The 15,817-nt window shown below is 39.9% G+C and overlaps 1 protein-coding gene across 3 annotated transcripts in view; it reads right to left on the reverse strand.

The window, feature by feature from the left end:
* Positions 1 to 15,817, reverse strand: part of syt3 (synaptotagmin 3) — a 134,665-nt gene that overhangs the window by 41,678 nt on the left and 77,170 nt on the right.

Consider the following 15,817-nt stretch of genomic DNA (forward strand, 5'->3'; position numbering starts at 1 on the left):
ACTTCGCACCTTTTAAGTTTTAACGCTACGAAAAAGATGCAACTTTTCGCGTAAGTTTTAACGCTACGGAAAAAGCGCAAGATTTTACGCAACTTTCGTAAAGGCTATGAGAAACTTGCATTTTTACGCAAAAATCGTATTGGTAACGAAAAATTCGTAAAGACGCCGAAAAAATCGCAAAACATACGAAAAAGTCGCAAAATGTTCGTTTTCAAGTCGGAACTTTTCCAATTCGGGTCGGATTCGTGGGTTAGTAAATCAGCCCCTAAGTCTCTGAAATAAGTATGTGATCTATTATCCAGAAACCCATTATATACAAAGTTCTGAATAACAAAAAGGCCATCACTAGTTGATTCCATTATAGGCAAATATTTTTTTTTTTAATTATTTCCCTTTTCTCTGTAATAATAAAACAGTACCTGTATTTGATCCCAACTAAGATATAATTAATCCTCATTGGATGCAAAACAATCCTATTGGGTTTATTAGTGTTTAAAGTAGTTTTTAGCAGGTATGGAGGTGCAAGGTAAGGTATGGAGATCCAAATTATGGAAAGATCTCTTATCCCGAAAACCCCGGGATTCAGCATAACAGGTCCTATACCTGTATGGCTATTCTATGTAATACTTTTCTTAATGTGGACCCATACAGAGTGAACAACATCTGGACTATTAGGCCAACATTTGCAGCATGTCTGCTTTTCCTCCTTTGTCGACATGCAGATGGAGCAAACCATTTGGCTCAGATAGTTCACAATGTACTTAATGTACTGTAAAGGCCTTTGTACAGAGTGATCATTATTATATCTTAGACATACAGTATTGTAGTGACATGCTTGACATGGTGCTCCCTGTATACAGTCTCATAGCTAAGCCTCATTTGTAGTTTGCCACGTGAAGGGTCAAAAGCCTGCTATGATCATCTATTCAGTTAGACATGACAAATCATAAAATCCTACCCCCATTGTAAGCCTACTGCTAGGTTCATGGTGATCACTTGTGGAAAGCCAATCACGTTCTCCTAAGGACCGTTACGCTACATTGTTATTGAGAGATGTCCTGTGCTGTGTTTAATGTTTTTAAGACTGCCTTTTACACCCATTGTGGTACCCCTGCTTAGCCCTGACTCTTGAAAAGCAAATATCATGACTGACAATAATACAATCAGGTATAAAATTATGCAAAGATTTGCACCTATTAGTAAATTGTGCCACATCTGCTGAAGAATGCAGCCGAGTCATGGTGAGTTGCCATGTACTTAGGTCTCTTTACATACATTTCAGCTAGTGCCTTTAGACTCAACGTGAAGCCTTGATTTACCATCTGTTTAAGGCAGAGCTAAATGGACACTAAACCCAACTGACCCACTGTGCCTCCTAGTCTTCTATAGAAGTTATCAAAAAACTAAATGACGCATTCAAATACAATCCAGCAATGAGTATTCTACTGCCCAAAAACCTAATTACAAATGCAAGAGATTTGACCAATGAGAATACTTATTACAAGCCCTATCTCAGCCATCTTGCTGTTATCTTATAAACAGAGATAATTATGCCATTTTGCTTCATTACCTTACACTGTAATCAAGCTTTTAAAGGCCACAAGGCCACATTTGTTCAATGCTAGCAAACTGTGCCTAATGTGCCGAACTATAGTATATAGTATAGATGAGTGCAAGTAGGAGCATACAGTTTTTGTAAAGCACTTTAAATGGTACAACTCTCTGCACCCATATTTGCCCCTAGTACAATTATACATGAGTCCCCAATTGTTTAAATTGTAAAATATGCAGATGTTGTTGCTGCAGAAAAAATCTCTCTCCTGATAAAGTGTCCATTTCATGGAACCCCTTTCCCAGCAGTTCCTTAAACTCCACTCAATTTTAAGAGGAGAGGGATGAGGAACGCCAGGCTGCCTATAAGCTCAGGTGACAGCTGGGATCTAGGTAATCCTCCCTGACAATATCTCTGAGCACTTTGACAGATAAGGCAACAAATCTCACTGGGATATCTCATTGATTCTATAAGGACATTAAAAGCAAACATTGTTCCTGTTGAAAATATATACAGGTATAGGACCCATTATCCAAGGGTATTCCGGATAAGGGGTCTTTCCGTAATTTGGATCTCCATACCTTAAGTCTACTAAAAAATCAATAAAACATAAATTAAACCCAATAGGAGTGTTTTGCATCCAATAAAGATGAATTATATCTTAGTTGGAATCAATTACAAGGTTCTGTTTTATTTCTAAATAGAAAAAGAAAATCAGTTTTAAAATTCTGAATTATTTGATTAAAATAGAGTCTATGGGAGACGGGCATTCCGTAATTCGGAGCTTTCTGGATAATGGGTTTCCGGATAAGGGGTCAGATACCTGTATATATATTTCAATAATTTTATGCTAATTCTTTCTTTAGGCTATTAGAAATTGTTGGTTCTAGGAAGAAGTGACATTTATAGACCATTATATTTAGCCACACCCCCAGTGATTCCAAACCAGACAATGCCCTATTTGCTGGCAGGAAATAGAAATACACATAGAAATAGTTCTGTTCCCCCATTGTCATGATTTCAGGTGTTCACCATAACAGGGGGGCATTTGGCATCATCATTGAAGACATTGAAGTTGCTCTTTCATAAACTTTGACTTTTTCTTTCATCTTTCTACTCGTCTTGGTTTTTTTTATATGATGGGATGTTAAGGCTACAAGGGGAAGGCAAGGATTGATTTGTTTTAAAGTGATCCCCACCCTATTCAACCCAATGAAATAAAAAATGCAGTGTTGGACTGGTGCACCAGGAAGAAATTCCAGTGGGGCACAGACCCTATTGGGCAGGGGTAACTGGCAGTGGGGCAAGTAGCATCAATGATGACAGGGAGACAAGGGGTGGTTGGTAATGGCCCTCGAGGTCTGGCCCTCCAAAGGGACTCAAGGGTCACCAGTCCAACAATAAACAAAAGTATCATTGGCCAGTGATACTGAATGAAATGCTCCTGAAACTGGACAGACAAGGAGCAAAATAAAGTAAATGAAAAGAAGTGACACAACCCCCTAATTGAATTTAGGATCATTTATTTATGGGTTTAAGTTGTGCTGAAATCCACAACTATTGCACCAAACTGAGCCAAAAGTGTTGCAGAGCTTTCATACTGTATATGCTGTGCCAGCACTGCAAGTCCAACATCCCCTGTAGTGTTCCTTGTACTTCAGAGAAACACAAGCTACGGAGCACCAGTGGATGCATGGAACAGTAAAAGGCTGGTTACCGCAATTAAATTGTGGAAATAAAAAAATAACATTTAACCTTTAATCGTATATTATGAAATTGTTTTTAAAAAAGCCGCAGAGAGACAGCCAATAAAAGTATGGAACACACTGGGAGTAGTCTACTAAAGTACTATGAGTACTAAAAGGGGGGGTGGAGTACTTTTTGGAACTTTGCACACTGCCTTCCCATAAATAAATGATTCCTCCTACCTCTTCATTTCATAAATATCACTTGTATGCAGATGAGGTCCAGATATTTTTAGACTCTAAAGGTCCCCATACACGGGCCGATAGAAGCTGCCGATATCGGTCCCTTGGACCGACTCGGCAGCTTATCGGCCCGTGTAGGGGCAGAAACGATCTGACTGGCCGACCGATATCTGGCCTGAAATTGGCCAGATATCGGTCGGCCAGGTTAGAAAATCCCGTCGGATCGGGGACCGCATCGGCTCGTTGATGTAGTCCCCGAACCGACTGCCCCATTGCCGCGTGCAGAATTTGATCGTTTGGCCCCAGGGCCAAACAATCGAATTCACTGACATGCCTCCCCGATATCGCTACCCGTAGGTGGGGATATCGGGTGAAGATCCGCTCGCTTGGCGACATCGCCAAGCGAGCGGATCTGGCCGTGTATGGCCACCTTAACTCTCTAACTGCCTCCTTGCTATCTCCTCCTGGATGAACCAACGGAACCTCAAACTCAATCTAAACAGTTTATTTCAACCCAAATCTTCTCCTTCTACTCCTTTTCCCATTACTACAGTTGAATCAGAACACTGCCAGGCGTTATCTTTAACCAGACTCTATCCATCTCAGATCATTTTAATGCTACTGTCAAAACCTACTGCTTTTTCCTTTCACAGCATTAATGCATAACCTTATCCTATCCCCCTTAGCCTATTGCAACCTCCTACTAACCTGTCTCCCCTCTAATCAGCCTTAGGCTGCTAGAATCCTCCTGCTTCTCCCTAGATAGATAGGGGTAGAGAAAGGATGAAGCAGAGCAAAGTTAAGTATGGAGAGCAGAATTAGTGGTAAAAGATAACAAAAAGGAGGGTGAATGGGAGCAGACCTAAAAGGAAATGAACTAGTAAAGAAGTATCAGAGGAAAGAATGAGAAAAGATGATTAAAAAATAGTAAAAATAGGTCCTACTTCTAATGTTTCCCTCTTCAGCCAAATTGACAGCGCCCTCGACATGTGCCACTTATTTTGTCTCTGCTCCAAGTTATTGAGATATATTCAACCTTTCTACAAGGCCCACTGTGCCTTTAATAGCAACTTCCTATTCTAGCCATTGACATTTTTCCAAGGACTCTAGGAAGTAAGTGCTGGTAATTATACAAGTGGGCAGAGTACAAAGATAATCAAGCAGTCACCAGAAATGTGCATTGGAATTAGACAAACCTTAACTGGAAATTAAACAAAATTGATGTGCTAATTAAAAAAAAAAATCTATACAAGCCAGAAAGGACAAATAGCAGAATAATTAGAACCAGTATTACCAATATATTTTCGCAGTCTGGGGTTTTACCTTACTACAGCTGCTCATCCTTTTGTTTGACCAGATCTCTGAACAAGGTAAACAAGGTTCTTTCGGCAAACACAATAAAGGGCAATCAAAGGCAATTTGAATGTAGGTGGGATATTGAAGGCTGATGTTTAACAGCATCCAGAGGGCCCTAGAGCAGTGATCCCCAACCAGAGGCTATGGAGCAAAATGTTGCTCACAAACCTATTGGATGTTGCTCCCAATGACCTCAAGACAGGTTCATATTTTTGAATTCCTGGCTTGAAGGCAAGCTTTAGTTGCATAAAACCCACTGGCAAACAATGCTTCATGTAGGCTACCAGTCCACCTAGGGTCTACTAATAGCCAATCACATCCAATATTTTGCTTGTGTTGCTCTCCAACTTTTTTGTTATATTTAAATGTGGCTCAAGGGTGAAAATGTTTGGGACCCCCATCCTAAAGTGACCGTCACAGGTGTACAGACTTGGCATCTTGGGAACGCTAAAAGACAACCTTAAATGGGACCCTCTCCTGCAGTGTCAAGCAAGGCAGGTAAGTTCTGACCATTGACACAATTTAGCAGGAGATGACTGGTAATGTTAGCATTAGAAGTTACTATACAGACTGAACATGGGCCACTGAGTGGTCAGCAATGAAAAAAAAAACCTCATCACAAAGTTTGAATATGTCAATATCTATTAGTTATGCAATACACCGACTTTATCTCCTGTGACACTGGAGGCTACTGTCTAGCATTGTTTCAAAGTTCACAACAAAATACAACAACCAGGAATATCTGTTGATAGTTTAGGAGTAATCATCTTCTTAATCTTGGGTATGGCCTCAAAGAGCAGAGAAACACGTTGTGGTGTTTATACAAATGGCCTGTAGGTGTCACTGTGAACAAACACAGTGCACATTAATACTGTGCATGCATAGTACTTTCTAGGCTACTAAAAGTGTTAGAGTTGAAGTTCCTGTGTTAATGGCTGCTAATAAAGCACTGTTATACCCTACTCTTTCGTGGCTATCAAACATAACACACGTGGTGGTTATTATCAAATTTACGGACTTTGCAGGAGTACTGTGACGTCAGAAAATAATGATTCCAGAGCAGGAAGCCCTATGGGATCTATTTATTACTTAAAGGAGAAGGAAAGGTAAAAACTAAGTAAGCTTTATCAGAAAGGTCTATGCAAATACAGCCATAAGCACTCACAGAAGAGCTGCACTGAGTCCTCTATCAAAAGAAACACAAACTTCCTCTCTCAGAAAAATCCTTCATTCCAGGGGCCAGAGTCTGCACAGCTTTCTTCTCTCTCCCTTCTCCTGCTCCCCATCCCATAAGAATGTATAAGGATTCACTCCCCCCTCCCTTAGGAATGCGTGATCTGAGCTACCAATGGCTAGAGCTGCAGCAGGAAGCTATGAAGACCAAGCTAAATGGCAGCTGCTATCTTAAACAAACAGAGAAAGCTTCTAGAGCTGTTTACTGAGGTATGGTAAAGCTTTTTGTAGAATAAATAGTGTTGTAGGTGGTACTAATGTGGCAGTAAAATGACAAAATTACTTTCCTTCTCCTTTTAGGAAGTAAAAAAAAAACCCACAAGTTTCTAAGATCAATTACCACTGTTTGCGTACTAAATATGTGTGTGTGGATTTGTCAAGTTTCACTGTTCTAGTGGTCATGATATATGCTGTAGCATTTCTAGCCTTGACTGCCTTATTTCTGTCACATTTAAGCTCCCAAACCCCCATATAATAGTAGTAAGTTTACCCCCACATGGTCATCTTTGATGTGCCTTTTCGGTTCTAACTGACAGTCAGGTCTTGAGAACCGACAGTTCCCCCTAATAAAAAATCAGAATAAAATACTGCACTGCTCCTCTATTCTGTAGGTAGAAGTGCAGGGTTTGTATAGGTCACCAGTGCAATACCCCATGAATATTTCAAGAAGGAAACATTCTGCTTAATAGGAAACACTATTTCAAAGTGAATCACACTGTTTTGCAGCTGAGTGCTTTTGTGCATAGATTTCCATTTGCTTGTAGCTGGGTAGCTCTGTAAATCTGTACAAACATTACAGCTCTATGTACAATCACTGTATAGAATGTGATTTAGTGTAAATAGCCAGGAACGTGCATATGGCACTTGCTGACAATTTCAGATGTTTTGAGCTCTAAATACCAGCACTGAACCTTGTAAAATACAATCTGCAACTCTCTAGATACCAAATATTATGGCAGGATCGCTACGTTCTTTAAAAGGTCAGCATGAAACACGATGTTGTAGAGAGGGTCGATAAAGAGTTCAGGATTATCATGGCCTTTCTACTGCCCAAAAATGCTCCTTTACTCCTGAGATCCATACAACCATTTCAAAACACAGAGGACAACAACCTCCGAGGATCAACTAAGAAGACCAATCTAACCAATAACTGTGCAGCCGGCAATCAGATCCTGATCCTGAATACCAGGGCTGATGAGATCAATGACTTGGTATTGCAGGTTGCTGTTGGAATATGCCTTGCCAGTCTCATCAGAATTGGCCAGAATGTTATCAGTTTTAATTCAGGAGAATCAGTGTCAAATCTAGAGACTCATTCCTTGGCTGAGGATTAGTCATGACGAGCCCTCTAACAATGAAATGGCTGTCTCCATAACGCGCTTATCAGATCATATACAGAACATTGTCATTACCATGTTAGAAAATTGACATTATTATTTTAGTCAACTGAGAGTGCATCAGATTATACACTGCATGACATTAATATTCAGCTATGACTTACGGCAAGCAACATCGTTATTAATCTTGTTTAAAAGGGGGGAGGACAGTGTTAGTGATCAAAATATGACTCACCAATTGGAATATACTTAGTTTATTATGAAGTGTAGAGTACATACCAGCCTGATAGGGAGAATAACAAATGGGCATAACCAGCTGCTCTAACCCTAAGTTTATTATGACTGGAGAGGTTAACCAACCCCACGTCAGGAGGGGGATAAGTATCAAGTCCTGGATTTGAAATAATATGGGGGGCGGTTGATATCTCTGCAGGAAACACCAGGCCTGTGTGTCTTATCTGCCATGGTATAATATGTAGGAGCTTTAATGAATGGAACTTTGCTTGAAATATGTATGTATGTATGTATGTATCTATCTATCTATCTATCCATAACGAAGGCTGGAGGACCAACATATATGAGCAACATATAATTCTGTTGCTACTAAACCCCAGGGCCCTAGGAGTCTGGCTAGAGATGGCAGAAACCATTTGTAAATTAGAGACCACTGTCTCTTGAGACATGTTCTGAGTCAAGCAGTCCTTGATCTCTGTGCCTTCTGCTATTATTCTGTACATCCGAAAGTCACAAGGTGTAGTTCTATCCAGATCAAAATGGTCTATGGTGGTACAATCTATATGCACTTTCACAAAATGGCTTTATGTTTTATAACAGAAATGTGGCACTTTGTGGTTTAACTTAATCAGCCGTCCTTGGGTGACAAGAACAGAAGACAACAGAGTATATGTATGTAATACATCAATATCCTGTAAATTATATTCTTATAAACAGTGTTTGGTTATGTCATCAGTTATAATGAGCGTTTAGTGATGTCATTTCTGTCACATGAGGCCTTTGGCCTCATGACTTTGTATGGTAATGGAACTTATGTGACTTATAATATCCTTATATTTTTCAGTAGGGGGTACATTATTCACTATATATATACCTTACCCAGACCAACAAGTGCCCCTGTTCTATGGTGGGGCCAAACACTGAAAGTAATAGAAGCAATCCTTATATTGTGGTCTTCTCCCAAACTGAATAGCACCGGATGGTTTATGTTACCATATTATTATGTATACCATATTAACTATAATATTTGCAAAATTAGAGCCTTTGGTCCTTTGACATTAAGGGGGAGATTTATCAACATTTGAGTTTGTTTGTTTTTTTCATAATTTGAGTTTTTGAGCAAAAAAAACCTCGAATTCAAATTAATTTCCAAAACTCAAATAACTAGTATTTATTAAGTGCAAAATAACCGAAAACTAGAAAGTAAAAATTTGGCATCTAAAAGCTTTCCATAGAAGAATGGGAGTTGTCCTAGGCAAAGGCCTAGTTTGTAAACTCAAAAGATTCAAAGTATTCAAATTTTTCTATTCGACCGATTTTTCCTTATAAATAGATAAGTTAACATTCGATATGTGAGTTTATTTGATTTAGAAAAACACACTCAAATGAAAACTGATAAATAAGCCCATAAGAGACAGTGTTGGCTTCTTGACTTCTTATTAAACACCAATTCTTAGCATTCTCTGACCCAAATCTGTATCAGTCACACATAGGTATTACTATGATTCAATACAGGTTGTATGAAGTTATTCATATTACTGAATGCCTTGAACCAAATAAAATGTATCTGCTCAATAAACTAATAACAGAAAGCATATTTGTGCCTCATTAATTCCAAAGGGTTCTACAGAGTTCAGTTATATCTCTTAATTGGGCTTCTCACTGAAGCAAAAGGTGTTTTCTGTCCCTCTTTTGTCTATTTTAATCACTCGACACGAGCCATCTAAGGCTAGTACAGCTGTGCCTGTCAATAAAATTGACCTCTTGTTCCTAAACCCTGATTTGCTTAGATGTTTGTCCCACATACACTTTGCCACTAGGGCTTTTTAATCTGATACTGAATTAAATGAAAATAATTCTCAAGAGGAATTTAGAACTGTTTTTAAGGGTGTTTTTTTGGGGTGTCACTAGCTCCTAGCTTTATGAATGCCTTAGCCAGTAAGCTTGTATTAGGGAGCATACAGGAGCTACACATGCTGCTATTTTCCCTATATAGACAAAATCTATGTCAGGAGTACCCAAAAGCACTACTCTTTGCTGCTGCGTCCAAGATGGCGGTGCCTACAGCTGACACGTGGGACGTGGTGCTGGCATGGTGATTTAATCGCATAGGCACGTGGCATTATCATGCCGAGTTTGGTGTAAAAATTCAACTTAAATAGACACCGAACACCCTGGTTTCATACCCAAATATAGGACTTGTTCTGTAAGTGCCTGGGTGAGTAATAAATTGCTTTTCTGACCTGATCCAGTGGTGCCTGACCCTGCTATCCTGTTCTGATTGCCGCGACTTGTGCCTGACATTGACTAAGAGATGGAGATGAGAGAAATGCGGGTACTATATGACTTTTGCTGTTTGAGACTTTTTTGTGCAACTGTTTTATGTAACCGCAGATTTTCCACAGTGAAATTTTGCACCAGTTTTGTGGAAAAATTCATCAATGGTGAAATACAGAATTTACCTGCAAATCCATGCTTGCCCATAAAAATGTGCTTATCACTAAGAGATTCTCTAAACCCCTTCAGACACCTTGTTTGTGCTAAGTGTTGTCTGCCAGTACATGTATGGGATCCCTTATCCGGAAACTCATTATCCAGAAAGCTCCGACTTACGGAAAGTCTCCCATAGACTCCATTATAAGCAAATAATTCTAATTTTTAAAAATGATTTCCTTTTTCTCTGTAATAATAAAACAGTGCCTTGTACTTGATCCCAACTAAGATATAATTAAATCCTTACTGGAGGCAAAACAATCCTATTGGGTTTATTCAATATTTATATGATTTGAAACAGATTTAAGTTATGGAGATCCAAATTACAGAAAGACCCCTTATTCGGAAAACCCCATGTTCGGAGCATTCTGGATAACAGGTCCCATACCTGTACTCCACTTCCTCATTGGTCCCAATTACAACTGAGAAAAGGGCAAAACTGGATTCAATGGTTGCCATACCCCAAGTGCCATTAGCTGCATCCCTAAAGGCCATATACTTAGGTACAAAAGGCTGCCTCTAGAAACTCAAGTATTTACAAGATACAGATATTTAAATCAAGACCTTCAAAGATAGAGATACTTATATTACATTACATTATTGTTGCTGTTGCTGGGGTAGGAGAGATCCTATTAAGCATTAACATGCTTAATAAGAATTGATATCTAATAAAAACATAAATAATATTATTTTGTAAATGTTAATGTAACCACCTGGGTAAATCTCTAATATTAATGGATTGTAATTCTGTGGAAGCTAATAAAGTTTAATATAAACTGTTTATGCGCTTTTATAATATTCCCCTAGATGGCAGTACTCATTCCAAAAATTGGTTGCATTACTGTCTAGTGCCTAGCTGTACCATAGGGCTGGCGCAGTGTTTGATCTCGGTATGGTACATATACATACTGTATCTTTGTTATGTCTCTTTTTACAATCACCAGACATGTCAACATGTCAGGATACTCATATAAGATAAATGAACAAAAAAAAACAACTTAATTTTATAGGCTTATATTATTATATAGACTTTGGATTAAATTAATATTATCTTTAACATTGCCCTTTTATTGGAGCTCCCTATAAATCTGACACTGGCCCTGTCTCAAATGCAGGATGGGCATGTTATAATTGTACCTGCCAAGTATAGCTCTGTAGGGCAGCATGCCTTTCTCTAACAAGCCAGTGGATGTATTTCCTGTGCTGCTTTGTATAAAGCACTTTACTGTATAAAAGTGGCTGCTATCATTTTTCTTTCCACTAGTGCACTTTGCCTTCTGATCACTTTTGTAATTGACATTGTAAATCCAATATTTTAGTTTTCAAGATATTAGCATTTTCGACACTAATATAATGAAAAATGAAACAACAGCACCACCTGCTGGTCACTTCTGCCCACCCACCAGACAGTCTGGAAGAAATTTCAAAAGAAGAAGAGGGACGTCTTCTGATGTTGCTCTGCTTTGAAAAAAGCAGGAAAGCGTAATCTTTTTGTTTTGAGGCTTTCCTATTTCCTTTAATATAAACGCTGACAGATTTATACATACAGTAATTCATTTTACAGCAGGGTGTAGAATTAAATATACCACTTTATAATGCCTCATGAATGCCATTTTATGAATAATAGGTCATTTATTTTCATCTGTAAGTAAGTTTTCCCTAACCTTGATGTTTCCTCGGCTGCTCTTTAAGTCCCATATTCTGAAAGATGAAGTTGTATCTCTGCTATTAAAACAATTGTTGTAGATGCAAAGTTGACCATAGAGACATTAGAGGGAAACACCCTTCCAAAATTTGTTAAAGAGCCCCCCACACAACATAGAAACCTCTAATATACCTATCACTGCAATCTGTTTCTCCAAAACATATGAACATGTTATATGCTGAAATCCAGCTGCAAAAAGTTCCTCTCTTTCTGCCTCATTTGAAATCCTGGCAGGGGAGGAGGGACTTAAACATTGATGTTACAAATTGTAACAACTTCCCCACAGCTTACAGACAGCATGCAGGAACTACATAACCCACAATACATTGCACTGTGATGTTCCTTTCCTTATTGACATCACGTGTGCAGGGAATTGTGGGATTGGGAGGATTCAGGCTGAAGGCAGGCTGAGGACAGGCGACTACTGTTACATTTTTGTTGAGTCTCAAAGTAGCCAGCCAGATCAGCAGGGGAACAGGGGGCGGGGCTTAGGGAACTGTTTCAAATCTTATTATTGCATTAAAAATCATGAAAAGGCTGCATATTTTTTAACTGATGTATATTTCAAAGTTGCTTAAAATTATTTTTACATTTCAAAAAGCTAAAGTTGTGTTTGGGTGGTGTTCCCCTTTAAGGAGAAATTTGCATGCCCCCATCTATAATTCCTTAAGTGAGGGATTCATTTTTGGTTTTAAAGGAACAGTAACAACACAAAATAAAATGGATCAAATGAATTTGAATATAATGTATTTCTGCCCTGCGCTGGTAACACTAGTGTGTTTGCTTCAGAAAGACTACTATAGTTTATATAAATACCCTACTGTGCAGCCCCGGGGGCAGCCATTCAAGTTGGAAAAAAGAAGAAAAGGCACAGGTTACATAGCAGATAACAGATAAACTCTGTACAATGCAATGGAGTTTTATCTGTTATCTACTGTGTAACCTGTGCCTTTTCTTTTTTTTTCCAGCTTGAATAGCTGCCCCCGTAGCAGGGTCGGAACTAGGGGTAGGCAGAAGAGGCAGCTGCCTAGGGCGCAACGATTGAGGGGCGCCAGGCAGGAGCCTCTCCTGCCTACCCCTAGTGCTACTTTGTCATTGCCCCCGCCGCTTGTCATTAGCGGCGGAGGCAATGACCGATTTAATTGCCCCGCCCCCTGCACCGCCTCCTGTGCTTTGGCGTGCATACGCCGTTCGGGGGGGCGGGGAGGTGGGCGGAGTTGGCCGCCCGGGTTGCCTAGGGCGCCCGATCGGCTTGGCCCGCCCCTGCACAGTAGGGTATTTTTTAAACTCTAGTAGTCTTTCTAAAGCAAACACACAACTTTTACCAGTGCAGGGCAGCAGTACATTATACTTTCATTACTTTGATACATTATTATTATTTTCAGTGCTATGTGTGTTTAAGGCAGTGCTATGCAAGTAACATGTAGGTGTTGCATTATAAAGTGTTCTTCAACTTCATTGTGGTTTTCTTAAGGATAGATTGGAAGTATATATATATATATCAGAAGGAGTCCATCCTCAAGCTTAATGTAGGCATATTTATGTAACAAAACAGAGGACACCAGGGGAGCAGTTGGACAATGTACCATCAGCTGACCTGTCTATGCCTCGGTATAACTGTCAGCTATAAACAATATATTGAACCGCTGTCTAACACCTGAATGCACACACTCACACACATGTACACATGTAGAAACACACATTCTCATAGAGAACTTCCTTTAGACCATCACATGATGTAGCACAGCACTTCATATGATTAATTTCATTTGAAAAAAGTTACAATAATGATCTGCGCATTTATAGGTAGCGACATAGTAGGGCATGGTGAGCCCCCTCAGCTAAATGTCCAGATAAAGTTTGCCCCCTCTGCAGTTCAATCTTGTTGTAATTACAGAATATATTGATGTTAATCAAGGAAGTATATTCAGATCTAATCACAGGCAGCCAATTAAGCCGGATATGTTATATAAGCAGGGCAGTTCATTGTACAAATAGCAAGAATCCTGGAATAGCATCACAGATAATGGCATTTAGCTAGTTACCACCTTATATTAATTGCTGCCACTAAAGATCTCAGATTATAATGGGTATAATGATGCACCAGATAACATTTAACCGAATGGCTGAATATTTTATAAAATTTCTTTAAGCAATGAAAGTTAAAACTCTTTCCAAAAGATGGATGCCATGAATAAAAAGAAATACAAATGGAGCAATAGACGTGTAATTATCCCGGCTCAGAATTACATCTTTTGTTTTATGCGGTGGAAGCCAATAAAAAAAACCTTCAAATTAAGGGAGACTTTTAATAATCTCCCGCAGGTATAGTAACAGCACTGGGGTATATTTACTTTTATGTGTGTGTGTGTGTGTGTGTGTGTGTGAAAGTTTGAATAGAAAGAAAGATAAAGCTCAGCTATACCATTAGGTAAGCAGAGAAACTCAATAAAGACTCTATTTGATCTTCAGAGTTGGCCAACAACTGCTTAGGGCTGCCATCTTTTTCTGTCAATAATACCAGCCTTCTGGTTGCGGGTGGGTCATGATGATGATGTAAGCAGTGATATTAGTGGCAAGTTTGGGGTTAATGAAGTGTTCATTGGCCGACTTTGCAGTAATCTTACTGGTATGTCTGGGGTTAATGGAGTCCTTAGCAATAATTTCTGCAGTGATCATTATGGCTAGTCTGGGGTTAACACTACTGAGTGTTCAGTAGCCCTTTCTGCAGTGATCTTACTGGCATGAAATGCAGATACCACAGTGTGTTGTGGAATGCTTAGTCTGGCTTTAGTCTCCAGATGTCAAAGGGGGCAGGTGGTGATGTCACAGGGTGGGGAAGAAGGTGGGGCAGTGATGTCATGGGGCGGGGCTATGACAGCGATCCCTGAGTGGCCAATCGCCACATCAATCTCAGTAAGTCCTGCCCAGTTTTCCTAATTTGGAAAACCGTGCAGGAGGTTTTGACCCAGACAGCCCAGAAAATGGACAGCAACCCTAGCACTTTGGGCATTGTATATGGGGGGGCCCACAAAGTGGGTGTGGCCAAAAAACTGTAGGAGGTACAACCCTGCCAGCCAGAGTGTACTTTATCAGTCCTCTGCTGACAAAATTAGATGCCCCCTGACCTCTAGTTACACCACTGGGTAAATAACCCGTAATATCTGAAAGTTCCCATGTTCCTGGGCAATGACAATGATGAAGGCATGGCGCTGCCATATTTTGATGTTTGGAAGAATGGGAAACTCTTATGTAAATTGCTTGTGTGGTGGGTTTAAAAAAAAAAAAGAAAAATTCCCTATTAATTTTAGAATTTCAAACAACTTAGAGAACAAAGTTATTTGTAATGTGTTTGCCTTTGTATGTATGTATGTATGTATGTATGGTCAGTGGGTTTGTGGATTGAAGGCTTAATGATTCCTCTTTAAAGAAATCTTATCTCATGGAGTATGGACACCTTAAGCCAGGGGTAGGGAACCTATGGCTCGGGAGCCAGATGTGGCTCTTTTGATGGCTGCATCTGGCTCGCTGCCAAATCTTTAACAAAAAAAATAACGGGGGGGCGTGGTCTGCACTCGGTGAACATGTCTTCTATCCGCCGAGAGCAAGCCACGCCCTCCTCCGCATCCAGCATCCTTACCGGGTTGCACTTGAACCAGGGCCCAGGGAACTGAGAGAGACATTGGAACAGAAACCTGTGACAGTTCACGCTTGAATTGAAAATAAAATGTGGCCAATATGTCTCTGTTGGGGCTACAAAGAGAAGCCAACTGTGCACTGTGCTAGGTAGCACTCTAGTAATACCACTAACAAGCCATATTGAACAGCTAAATATGACACCCACCCTACCTTGCCCCGCAGAATCCACGGTCGAACGGGCCTGAAGCCGCATCATCCTCAAGGCCCCGGCTTCGGCCTAGCTCCCGTTGGCCATTGTATGGCTCTCACGGAATTACATTTTAAAATATGTGGTGTTTAT

Source organism: Xenopus tropicalis, chromosome 7 (assembly GCF_000004195.4).
Source record: "Xenopus tropicalis strain Nigerian chromosome 7, UCB_Xtro_10.0, whole genome shotgun sequence".
Taxonomy (NCBI): Eukaryota; Metazoa; Chordata; class Amphibia; order Anura; family Pipidae; genus Xenopus; species Xenopus tropicalis.